Source organism: Arachis ipaensis, chromosome B4 (assembly GCF_059453495.1).
Source record: "Arachis ipaensis isolate K30076 ecotype BB chromosome B4, ASM5945349v1, whole genome shotgun sequence".
Taxonomy (NCBI): Eukaryota; Viridiplantae; Streptophyta; class Magnoliopsida; order Fabales; family Fabaceae; genus Arachis; species Arachis ipaensis.
Genome location: NC_142439.1, coordinates 109,365,025 through 109,377,047, shown reverse-complemented (window position 1 = coordinate 109,377,047; position 12,023 = coordinate 109,365,025). Strand labels below are relative to the sequence as shown.

The 12,023-nt window shown below is 34.2% G+C and overlaps 1 pseudogene; it reads right to left on the bottom strand.

Moving 5' to 3' along the window:
* Window positions 1-1,283: 1,283 nt before the first annotated feature.
* LOC148568736 (uncharacterized) lies at window positions 1,284-4,371 on the bottom strand (annotated as a pseudogene).
* Window positions 4,372-12,023: the final 7,652 nt, after the last annotated feature.

Sequence of the window (12,023 nt, the reverse complement as noted above, 5' to 3'; positions counted from 1 at the left end):
TGAGCTTCCTCAAGTCTTATGGGCATATCGGACAACTCCTCATTCCACAACAAGGGAGCCACCTTTTCGACTTGCTTACAGAATGGAAGCCCTGATTCCTGTAGAGATCGCTGATGAATCCCCAAGGGTAATATTCTACAACGAAGGGGTCAATACCCCAGCGCAAAAGGAAGAGCTCGACCTCCTTTCAGAAGTCCAAGAACAAGCTTGGATCAAAGAGAAAACACTAAAGCAAAGGATGGCTCTGAAGTATAATTAGAAGGTAATCAAAAGAAGCATTATCATGAACGACCTTATACTGATCCAAAATGACATAGGGATTCAGAAGTCGGATGATGGAAAGCTGGCGGCAAAATAGAAAGAACCCGACAAGATTGTTGAAATCTTAGGGATGAGTTTACTACAAAGTGTCCGACTTACAAGGGAAGGAACTCCCGAGGTCCTGGCACACGAGTAACTTGAAGAAGTACTACAGTTAGGTAGCTCACCTTGTTCCTTAGAATACTCTTTTTTCCGACTTCATGATTTTTTTTTTTCTGAGAAGGGGTTTTTTTTGTTTTAAGAGAGTTTTAATGAGCAAACTTATGTAAGGCATTTTTTCATTTATTAATGATAAATCCACTTCTTCTTTAAAATTTTCCTATAAAAACATATTAATTTAAGCTCGACAAATCATGAAAATCATTGCCCAACCTAGTATGGTCGGCAAGATGAAGCGACAAGGTGCAAATAAATGTAAGAAGTTATGTAAGCAATTCGTAAGACCGACCTCAAAATTAAGGCGAAACAAAATGAAGTGTAAAAGTATCTTGCCAAAGTCCGATTACACGAAGTCGGATCTTACAAAGGGAAACACAACATTCTACACCGACCTATTGTGCCAACATCACTATTAAACTTGGCGAGAAAACAACGTTAAAAAAGTTGTCGAGGTATAATCTCCAACTAAGTAATTGTATAGGCTAATATCTTTAACAAAAGAACAAAGACCTAAAATCATTATTAAATTGAAGAAAGGTTCTTTAACGAATTCTAAAGTTGTTTAATTACAACTGAAATAAAATAAAATGTTCAAACAACTACGAGTTATTACAATAAAAGTTCATCCGAGATCCAAATATCGGGTCATTGAAACTATGAAAATTAAAAGAAACTACAAAGGAGCAAGCTGCTCTCCTGTGACAGTATCCTCATCTTGGACAGAAGGAGTCAGGTCATACTCAGAAACCAGCATTGCGGGAATCGAACCAGTCAGAGAAGGAGGGAGCTCGCCATTAACGACCTCAGGAGGATCCTCGGGATTCTAGGAAGTCTGACTGACATCTACCCCCAAAGGGAACCTCCTCATCTTTCTCGGGAGCAGGGACGATCTTTTCGTCTTCCACAATGTTGTCCTGGTTGATCATGGAAAGGTCCGCCTCGGGAGCCATAACACGGAACTGGGCCTTTAGATTTGCAAACATTTCATCCTTTCCCTTAGCCACAAATTCCTCGAGTTTTGCATATTTGTCTCGGGCCTTAGTCAGCTCATCCACAAGGTCGAGCCTCTCCCCAAAGACGCGGGTGTAGCTCTCTTCTACTTTCTTTCTCAAACCCTTCAACATAGCCAAAGCCACCTCTGCCTATTTCACCTTGTCCCGAGCTTTACCCAAGTCAGATAGCGATGCATCTCTCTTCTCCTCAAGCTCCATTTTGGCCTCCTTCAAAGAAACCACCTCGGCTTAAAAATCCACCAACGAATTATGGGTGGCGCTAAGGGGAGTCTTCTCCGACTCCCTGGCCAAGGATGCACATATGCCTGCTGTTTGAATTCCAGCTTGGGCCAGGAGCTAGAGATGGTTTTTGATGGACACATCATCCATACTAATATGGCTATGAGGAAGAATATGCTTTTCACTCTAAGAAAGTCCATTAAAGCCCTTGTTGTATATGCTCTCCAACTCAACAGTCTTCTGTCTTTTAGGATTCGGTTCAGAGGAAGGAGGAGGAGGACGGGCCTTGGAACTATCCGAGGTGGGAAGGGGAAGAATTGGTTGAGACACTGAGACAAATATAACCTTTCGAGAGGCTGACGCACCCGAGTCTGACTTTGAAGGAGAAGACCGGGAAGCAATGTCACCAGCTTCCTTTAATTGTATGCCTCGAGCCATGATGTTTTTTCTGCAATAGCCAAATAAAGACACATTAGTTGTCAATACAACCTTACAACCAAAATTTATAAGCAAAAGGAAAGAGGGCTACCTAGCTCGGACTAGAGTTGATTGGGATCCCCTAAAAACTTTTTGGTGTCCAAATAAAGAGGCCGGCCTCAACACTCATGAAACAGGCCAACTATGCTCTCTTCAAGATCGTCTAAATCATCTACATTATACTTACCTATTACAGGTTTCTCTTCCCAGTACAAAGGAAAATAAGGTTCTTTGTTCTCGTCAAGGAAGAAAGGTTAGGCATCCTTAGCGTCTCAGATTTTGAAAAAATAGTTCTTGAAATCATGAAACCACTCATCGAAGATAGCAAAAACTTTCCTCCCTTGGACAGCTCTGAAAGAAATCCAAATTAGTTTTTTAGAAGAACTAAAAGGTTTGGTTAGCACAAAAAGGTAAAACAAGACTTTAAGGAAAGGTCAGACATCCAGTTCCCGATAAAGAAGCTGGTATATTTTCAGAAAAGCGCACGAATTGGGGTGTACTTGGGTAGGAGCAACATTGTAAGCCCAGAGGACATTAATTTCAAAATCAAAAAAAGGAAGTCTAACATCTAGCTTAGTGAAAAGGCAATCATAAGCATAAAAGAAATGGCATTACGACTTATCAAGTAGGGGAAAACACACCCTCTCCTTGGGATCAGCAACAATTATTTCATAGTTCCTCTCATCCTCCCGGTTTTTACACAACCTATGGTGCCTACGAAAGGTCTCGACATACTCTCTATCAATAACAGGGACAGAAGTAAGAACAAATATATCTACCCAGGTCAGGTGAGATGGAACTTTGGTCGACATGTTATGAATTACAGATCGAGACATAAAGGTTATACCTACAAAACAAAGAAATCGTCATAAAAGAAGTCACACACCAAACAAAGGAAGTCGGGTCCTTGTCAACAGAATGAAAAATACAATTTCAAAAATGATTTTTCAACAAAGATACTTAAGATACCAAAATGGAATCACTTTCAAACAGGCAAAAGCGACACCATTTAGGGACAATACAATTATAGTACACAGCTACAATCTCAAGCAGCGACAGTTTCAAATAGCTTCAAGACACAACAAGTAGCGAAGAAAATGCAAAAGAGGAAATGCAAAAGCCTCCATCACCAACAATATTTCAAATCACTATCATTCAAGACAAGGAAATACAAGTACTACCCAGAGCAAATTGAAAAACAAAAAACGAGGAAAAGCACCAACCTTAGTGAAACACGGAAGGAGAAGGGCACGTCAAACAACAGAAATGTGAATGTTCCATTTCAAAAGAACCAACAAAGCCTTCTATACCTCAAAGATAAGAAAATCTTGAATTCAAGAACAAAGGAGGAAAAAGAAGGGTGAAAGGGTTTGAACAAAGGAAACGGTAAAATACAAAACGTTTTTAGAAACAGAAAAAGAAGGAAGAGGGAAGAGTTGAAGCTTTTATAAGGGACAAGGGGAGAAAAAGATATTTCACACCCCTCCTTTAATGCCACACACGAAGCCCAAGCAAAACAACCGCGTAACGTGCACCACGTTATCAAGTAGCAATGTTTCAAAATTTTTGAAACACATCGAGTACCCGACCTCATAAAGGCGGCGTACCCGACGAAGGAAACTGAAACCACAAATGCTTGAGCCTGACCTCATGAAAGCTCAAACTCAAGCAGTGGCACTATTCATACCCTAGCTCAAAACACAAAGCCAGGCCCTTTAAAGATAAAGGCCCATCAAGGGTGGCCTCTCTCACTTACCCGACCTCTTAAGAGGTCGCTTGCGTCAAGGAGGTCCGGCCTTACTTACCCAAATTAGTAACTACCTCCCCAAATCTCTCCTACTATCTCTATCTCACCTAGAAGATACATCCCAATAAACTTCCAAGATAAAGGGAACGATTATCCATCCATAAAGGTGGAACTACTCCAAAAGGTGGTTACCTATTCTATTATAAATACACTGATATTCCTCAGGTATGTTCAAGTCTTAATCTACTAAAAACTTGCTTAAAGCCCTTGCTAACTTAATCATCGGAGTCTTTTGCAGGTACCACCCCACCTACCCACGAAGAACTCAGATGGTGGCACATCGGCATTAGTACAAGTCAGACGTTGCCCCAGAAGGAGTCTGGACCTCACGTCCAGGCCCAAATCACCGTTTTCGGTAGCCCCTGGAACAGACATCTTGCATGATCAAAGTAGAGAGTGAAAAGTATTTTTTCAGAATTTTAACATCTCTGAAACCTTAACTTTTTTACTCATATTATTTTCTCTACCATTTACTGTTTACCTTATTCAATTCACTGTTTTTATGCAATTGCTCTTGAAACCCTAAGTTTTTTATTGTCTAACTAGAATAATCGATTGACTATTGCTTGCTTAGTCTGTTAATCCTCGTGGGAACAATAACTCACTCCCGTGGTATTACTTGATACGATTCGGTGCACTTGTCGATAGTTTATGGTTTTATAAAATTCGCATCAAGTTTTTGGCACCATTGCCTGGAATTAATTGTGATTAACAATTACCACATTAATTGATTACCAAGATTAGATGCTTTTTTTTGTTTTTCTTCGGTTTCAAAAAAATAATTTAAAAATATTTTGTTTTTTGTTCTTTATTCTTTTCTTTTCTTTGTACCACATGGTGCGTTAATTCAATTTAGTGTTTTGTGCCAAGGAAAATAATGGAGAGAAACCACATAAGTTACTACTCATACCCAAGAAATGATTCATATTTCCGTGGATGAGCATCTTTAGTTATTTCCTTTATTAATTCTTTGAATAAAGTTAGTTTTTTCCTTATTCTTAAGCAAGATTTTAATGCTTTTGATCAATGTCTCTTGGAGTTGCTTTGAGATTTGGCATGTGTAGGAAAGTAATGGAAATAAGCAAGAACAACGATGAAAAGAAGCAAGCAAGAGGGACACTCAAGAACCAGAGAAGGAGGAAGCAAAATAGAACTTCTCGACCAAACAGAAAGGTTGCTGGACCAAACAGACAAGCTTCAGGGACTCAACCCCAATCTCACGTCAAACATGGAAGGAAGCACGTTCAACGTGCCTCTTGAAGCCACCTCCAATGGCTTGCTCTCCCACTCATGTTGGACTTGCCAAGCCTCACGGCTAACGTGCCATTTTTAGGCACCTCTAGTAGCTCATCTCCAAGGCCACGTTCAACATGCCAAAGGCCACGTTCAATGTGCCTAAATTGTGTCCAAAGCATGGGCCATATCCACCCTCCAGGACCTTTTTTATTTCTTTCACTAATATCTAAGCTTCTAAGCTTGAACGAGGGAATGAAGATTTGGCACTGATGCGGGTTTTTGCAGAACCACAAACTATCAGCAAGTGCACCAAATTATCTCAAGTAATAACACGGGAGTGGGTTATCGTTCCCACGAGGATTAATGGATTAAGCAAACAATAGTTAATTGATTATTCTAGTCAGACAATCAAAAACTTAGGATTTCAAGAACACTTAGCATAAAAATAGGAAATTTAACAAAAGCAATAATAAACGAGTGAGAAAACAATATGATTAAGAGAGTTAAGGATTCAAAGATGTTGAGACTTTCGAAAAAATACTTTTCGCTCTCCACCTTGATTATGCAAAGATGTACTTATGGCAAATCATAAATGATCAAACTCCAATTCCTTGGTAATTCAATTTCTCTAATCCTAATCAATTACCAATTCCTTGATTAATCAATTGTGACAAAAGATTAAGAACGTTCACTGATTTAAAAACCACACAATTTTCAAGAACCAAACTTGGTTGATTCGATGTCACTTATCAAGTCCAAGTTCAAAATCTAAGAATCATGAGAAGAAGTTTTCAAGCTTACTTCAATTAATTAACTTTTCCAAGATATTAAGAGAATTCAAGTTAGAAGAGAATTGTTTTCTAACACATTCAAATCTCTTAAATGAAGAACGAAAACTCTTTCTTAAGAAAACATCAATGCATTACTCAAAGAAGAAAAGCTATAACATTAGTTCATAGGAATCAACAGAACTCCTAACCTTAACTGAGGAGATTAGTGACTCATGCTTTAAAATAAAACCTTGAATTATAAATTGTAAAAACTGCCGAAGAATATTATGTATGTGACACCTTTTCTTTTTATACTTACCCTAAAACAATTTCCAAAGTCAAAACTAATTCAAAATCAACTTAAAATATAATTAGATCTAACTAATTAATATTTTTCTTCTCAATTCAAGCTTTAGATCTTTCTCCTCATGATCCTCAATCAATGCTAGATTTTATGGCTTATATTAGGCCTTGAGTTAATCACTTAAGTATTTGAAGAATTAGAGGACTTGGTGAATGAATTAAGTCCCTTGAGAATGAACCATTTGGAGCGTGGGACATATGGCCTCATGCGTGCAACGTATGGCCTAGTCTTGGGAAGGTTAGCCTCTGTTTTATGCTTCACGTTGCACACACACACCTCCCACATTACACACATGGAATTCCTTGGATAATTGCCCTCTGTTAGCTCCTTCATGTTGCACGGCTACACCTCCACATTGCACGGCTGGAGTTTGGCACCAATTGACTCTCTGTTTCACTTCTCACATTGCACAGCCAGGCTCTCACGTTGCACAACTGAAGTTTGGCACCAATTGTTGTCTAGGGATCTCTATGTTTGGTCCAGAGAGCTCTCTGTTTAATTCTCTTTCTTGTGTCTCTTGTTTATGATGATTCCTAGCCTCTTCTTCCTCCTTGGCTTGTGCTAATTCTCTTCTAAATTCTCCTGTAACAAATGAATTCAACCTAAATCAAAGTAATGCTCATTAAATTATGAAATTATTGCTTATGTAACAAGAATCATTAGCTTATTGAATAAAATTCTAAAGAAAAAACAATTAAAGATGCGGATGCATCAGGCACAAGGCCTATGTCATCTAGCATTGATTGAGGATCAATTAAAGAAAGATCTAAAGAAAGACCAATGCATCTGGAGCAACCTCGAAATCAATCAAGCTCCGACTTTAATGGTACAAGATTTTTTGACTTGGTTGCAAACGTTGTTAAGAAGAACTGATTTGTTTCTCTTGTCAACGGCTTTGTGGTGAATATGGCTTGATAGGAATGCTTATATCTTCAATAATGAAAACCAAACCCCTGCTTAACTTCCATAGTTTTCAAAGTCAAATTCTTGGCCGAAGAATTCCGAATTGCCTCGTCTTCAAATTTCTAACAAAGTTCCTTTTTGATTGAATACAAGTAGACTCAACCGAACATTGGATATGTGAAAATTAACTATGACGGAAGTATTTTTCCTAACTAAAAAGGTCGAGTATGAATGTGTTCTTCGTGACAAAGATGGTCTGGGGATTTCATGGAGTACAGAAAAAATTTCTAGTTCAAATGTGTTCTGTACAGAATTGTGGGATATTTGATGCGGATTGATGTTGATACTAAAAAATGTTGTTCAAAATATTGTGTGTAAAACCAACTCAATTGATGCGTATTCATTAATTAACACCTTGAATCCTCTTCAAAATTACTGTAAATCAGAACTTTTCTCCAAAACTTTTGAACTTAAGATGTGCAAAATTTTTTTTTTATTCAATTTGATATTATGTATCGTGAGACTAATAAAGTTATTGATCTTTTAACAAACATAATATACAAAGAATAGCTGACCAATATATTTAGTTACAACTTCTATTGCAAATGTTGCATCTAATAGCCAATGAGTAATAACTCAAATGGCATAATCTTCTCATACTCAATTAAGAGATTGCGGGTTCGAGTCTCGTATCTTTGGTAAAAAAAAATGTTGCATCTAATACAATATGATTTAGTTTAGTTTTTCTTCTTTCTTATTTTACCAAAAAAAAAAAAATGAGATAACTGTGGTGTAACTGCAAGCTATATTTTGGTAAGACCTGGCATCAGATCTTGAAAAGGAAACAAGACATCTGGATCCTGAGAACATGACCGGCAGACCAGGTTATATATGTGTAATCATTAATTCATTATTAATTATCATTAATTAACTTCTGTCCGCTGTGAATGATTTTTCGGCGGCTGGATGCACATTACAACCAAGCATTAACTTCGCATTGCAATTTCAATGTTCACATCTCACGTACGAGTCACGATCCTCCCCACGTTTTAAGTTTCTTAATTCTTATCACAAAAAGTTTATACTTCTTTAAGCTTTTGCTTGGCAATTTTTTATTCAAAAAAAATATTTGACAATTTATATATAAAATAAATACTTCTCTAGTCGTTTTCGTTCTCTAGTTTTCGTACATAAGAGCACCAACTAACGTAAGTAAAAAATATGAGAAGTATAAAGTATAATCACTTTTTAATGCTTAAAATTTTTTATATTATAATTTTAAATAAATTAATTAATTTTGTAAAATTTGTATTAAATCTCACGATTTTACTTAAATTTTGTTATAATTTTATATTTTATATATGAGGAAATATAAAGAACTAATGGAATATCTGTACAATGTGTATAATAGAAGTTTAGAGATGTCCAATTCAGTATTAGAAATATAATTATTAGTGTTACCTTTTTCTATCAGCTTAAGCTTTTGGGATGAGTGATTTCATGACATGGTATCAAAATTCTAGATCCGAAAAGTCAAGAATTCGATTCTTGGTAAAACTTAAGATCAGCTTAAACTTTTGGGATGAGTGGTTTCATGATATGAGATGTTCATTATCCCTGCTACCCGAATGGTTATTCTGGATAGTATGGATAATGTTCATTTTTTAACTCATAGCCCATTGTACACATTGTACAAATATTCCATTGACTCCCTAACATGATTCCATACATATTTAGTTTATTTTTTTTTTAATTTCATATCAAATCTCAATTTCTCTAACTTAATAGATTAAGAGCATATTTTAAATAGAAAGATAGTATTTGTATATTAAATTTAATATTTTAATCTTATCATACCTTACCTCGAAATAATGTAGAACATCTAGATATTATTATAAATTTTACATTTCTAAAATTATAGCCATTAAATAATTTATAATTTATGATATATTATTAAAATCGAATTTGTTTGATTACTAGTATAGTTGACCTTGCATGTTCCTCAAAGTATTTTTTAATTTATTTTATTTAAATATGTTAATTAATTATTAATTTGATTGAGATAATATTCAATTATTTAATATTATATTTGGCCATATTAACTATAACTAATTAATTACATTAGTTATTTGATTTGACTGAAATAAATAAATAAATTTTATTTTAATTTATATTAATTTTTTTATCTTATGTATTTTGATTAATAATTTTTAAAATTATTATAATCAATTATTTATTTGATTTGATTGAGATAAATATTAAATTATTTAATATTTTATTTGATTATATTAACTATAACTAATCAATTATATTAATTATTGATTTGACTGAAATAAATAAATTAATTTTGTTTTAATTTACATTAATTTTTTATCTTATGTATTTTGATTACTGGTTTTTAAAGTGCTATAATTTTTATGAGGCATATTTTTAAGATATTTTTATTTATTTAACTTATTTTATTGAGCCAAATAACAAACAACAACAAAGCCTTGTTCCACTAGGTAGGGTCAACTATATGAATCAAATGACGTTATTAAGCTCTATTATGTATCATGTCTATAAAGAGACTATTTACATGTAGATTTCATTTGATCACCTCATGGATGGTCTTCTTAGGTCTTTCTCTACTTTTCATCCCTTGTCCATCTTCTATCTTATCCACCCTCCTAATTGGGTGCTCTGTCGGTCTTCTTACATGTCCAAACCACCTGAGACGTGATTCTACCATCTTTTTCACAATAGATGTTACTCCAACTCACTCACTCTCTCTCTCTCTCTCTCTCTCTCTCTCTTATATCTTCATTTCTTATTCTATCCAATCGCGTATGACCACTCATCCATTTCAACATCTTCATCGCTGTCACACTTAGCTTATGTTCGTACTCTCCTTTGGCCGTCCAACACTTTGTACCATAAAGTATAGCCGGTCTGACAGCAGTGCGATAGAATTTACTTTTAAGTTTTAAAGGCACCTTTTTGTCACATATAAAACCAGAAACACTCCGCTATTTTGAGCAACCCGCTTGGATCCTATGATTTACATCTTGTTCAATCTCTCCATTATCTTGTATGGTGTACCCAAGATACTTAAAACTCTTAACTTTTCGTAGGATGTTGTCTCCAATCTTCACCTCTATTTTAGGGTTTTTCCTTCCCAGGATGGACTTGCATTCCATATATTCCGTCTTACTACGACTTATGCGCAGACCATACACTTCTAGAGCTTCTCTTCATAACTCCAACTTCTTATTTAGGTCTTCCAACTCCCTAGCCTTCGTACCAACCCATTTTGTTTCTTGTAGGCACATGATGTTAATCTTCCTCCTTGTCATGGTATCCACTACTTCCATGGATTTTTCTATTAGAGTGCCTCCATGTCCCAAATCTCAACTTTCTGCCGCCCTGACCTTTACCTTTATCTTTGTGAACTAACTTATTTACCCTTGTCTGTTAACGAAAACGCAGGAATCCTTGCTCATTTAACACTACAGTCGAGCACCGATGTAGCGGCTCTTACTCATTTGACACTGTACGTGAGCCATACAGTGCATTGCTTCTGGGCAACGACCTAGCTTTAGCGCAATAACATTTTTGATCCATGTTATGAAGATTCGACTAAGTTTTTATGTTGGCTATTGAAGACCTAACACAACCCTCCTTCTTTATCCGGGTTTCGGACTGGCTATGTACCACAAGTGTAACATAGACGGAGTTACTTATTTATTGAGCCAAACAATTATAATTAATTTATTATATCAATTATTCAATTTAATTAATTTAAATGTATATTATTTGATTTAATTTATTGTCACATGAATGTTTGAGTCATTATTTACTAAAAGTTCGTTCCTCTTTATTTCTTTCCTTAATCTTAAATATTTTAATTTTAAATTTTATATTTTTATTCATTGTTTATATTCTTTTTTCTATATTAATATCAAAGTTAATATTTTTTTATTTATTTTATATTTCACTAATTTTTTGTTTAAGGTTCTTTAATATTATTCTTTTGTATCTTGGTATTTTAAAAAAAGTTTGTTGGTCTAATATATTTATTTATTGGTCTAATAATTATTTTTTTGCAAAAATTTATACTAAATTAAACATAAGTTAATCACAAATTAAACATTTATGTTATTAGTATACGTATTATCCTATTTAATTTAATTTATTTACACACTAACATAATTAATTGAAAATAAATGATAAATAAAACTATAAAATAATTAGAAAATAGCATGTTCGTAGTTACTTTAAAATACATAATAAAATAAGTTTTAAGATATTATTTTATTTAGATTGTTAATATTTATAAGAATAGAAGGTTAATAATTATAATTAAATAAGTACTGAAATACATTTTATGGTACTAAATTTATTTAAATTGTTAATATAATTTTATAAATGGTAACTTTGTATAAAGAGATTGTTAATAAAATTTTATAATGTCTATATTTATATTTATTTGACTCGTGTATTTTATATTATTCTATTTTATCCAAAAAATTGATGCTTATCTTTTTTTAATTAATTATTTAAAAAGATAGTGAAAATGTGTTATATGATATTTTAATTATATAATATTTTTTATTTTTTACTCTAATGATGAAACATGATTATTGTTGCGTTCATATAAGATATTGTGACATAGTATTATAAAAAATGTAAGTGCTATCCGTGCAAATTATAACTTTTACACTGATATATTAATTTAATGACAAGTCATTAATTAATAAATGTCTATAATAGAC